The sequence below is a fragment of the Etheostoma spectabile genome, chromosome 3 (genome assembly GCF_008692095.1).
Source record: "Etheostoma spectabile isolate EspeVRDwgs_2016 chromosome 3, UIUC_Espe_1.0, whole genome shotgun sequence".
Classification (NCBI taxonomy): Eukaryota; Metazoa; Chordata; class Actinopteri; order Perciformes; family Percidae; genus Etheostoma; species Etheostoma spectabile.
In genome coordinates this window covers 25,148,518-25,150,357 of record NC_045735.1, presented here as the reverse complement: position 1 = coordinate 25,150,357, position 1,840 = coordinate 25,148,518, and positions in this window count along the sequence as shown.

The following is a 1,840-nucleotide window of genomic DNA, read 5'->3' as shown; positions in this document are numbered from 1 at the left end:
AAGTCCCCCATTGTCTGGTCTAAGCTCTCTGGCTAGGTAATAACTTTTTTCTTAAGTGAACCGTCAATCAGCCTTTGAGAATAGACAGAATTGGGTCCTGGGAAATGCAGAAATCCTGTGTACTTACTGTGGTATTTCATGACGTCTCTGCTGCCATAGCATTGCAGTACAGTGATACTTAGACATGAAGTCAGAGGTGTGAATGAAAAATGAAGTGATCAGTGCTCAAGGCCAAAAATAAGATATATTGAGAGGGCGGGGACAGCCTTCATGAGCCAGGTCTTCTTTCACCTATGAGATGTTGGTTTGGAAGAAATTTAACCATTACTATTTAAGACACACAGAAAGGTATCTACAGATTACAGTGTTTTTTTTCTCATACGTCACAGGCCCCAAAGTTGAGCTACTGATTTTTATTTTTTTAATAAAATGGCAGAAAAAGAAAATGTGCTTTTGATGGCTGAATGGTAAGTCTGAATATTTTCTCCCCTTTGACCTGATCAAACACATGCTGGTAGGCCTATTTCAGACCACATGTTTTATGCATGATTATATCATGCGGCCCATTGCAATTCGAGCAACTAAACTACATCTGTTCAGGCATGTTTTGAATGTTTCTCACCAAAACAAAGATATGCAAACTATTATAACTGGAATATATCACAGTCAAAAAACACATGTACAATACTCCTCATAATTGAGCATCCTGGATTTTTTCCTCACAGAGAAATGTGCCATTGATGGGCTTTATCTGCTGTCATATCTGTAGAATCATTCATTCATTTTCCATATTAAATATTTTTCCTCTTCAGGGTCACATGGGATGAAGCCTATTACTTTTATTACTGCAATGACCTAATGTCATCCTCACGTGGATATAAGTAGGCTAGTATCTATCCGAACAAATGATCCATCTGGAAAAATTTTGATTATGGCTCATCATGTGATATTGACAGTATTTCAGTTATTTAATGTGACAACGTTAAATGTGGTGGACCAAGTCATATTTTAGTTTAGCTCTATTTTACAGGGATTATTATGTTTTGCCAATGCTGCCTTAGATACATGAATGGATAAGTAACATAAAACAGGGCTGTCATATTATACACAGCCTAGTATGGAAAGTCATTGAACCGTTTTCTTTTTGAAAGATAAATACAAGCCAACATTTGAAAAAAAACTTTGTCCACAAGTTGCTTTTTTTTTTTAAGAAACACCCAGATTCCTCACAAATTCTTTAATTCAGCAGGGATGAAAAATGTTGTGTCTACTAGACAACTAAACATTCATTACTCATTTCCCAAGTGGAGACTGTTCTGTTGTAAATGATGAAACTACAAATGACATATCTTCTGGCTTGTTGTGCACAGCCATGAAACATTAACTTGTTTTAATATATGGAAAATATAAAATAGTGGGAAATGAGTTTTATATATGAATGCGCCAGATAAAAATGTTATAAAATAAAAATGTTTGCAATCGGGAGACATCACTTCCGGCTGCCATTTTTCTGTCAACGTCTGAAGTTGGAGCTGCAATCTCTGTTAATGTGCGGGTAGCATAGACCGTTGATATATATACAGTCTATGGCGGGTAGCCTATTATATATTAAGTCATATGCTGGACAGAAGACGGCGGAGTTTTGAAATGTCTTTAAAAGAGCGGTGAGTTTGTCTGGGTTATGTTTCAGTTAAATGCTTTTTCTGTGACAATCAACTCCGACACGTAGCTAAAATCGCTAACATTACGTTATGTTCTAATTGAACATCACTCTTATCTGTAATTACATTTTAAATATCCATTAAAGCATTTTTTCTGGCCAAAATTATTTTCTCAATAG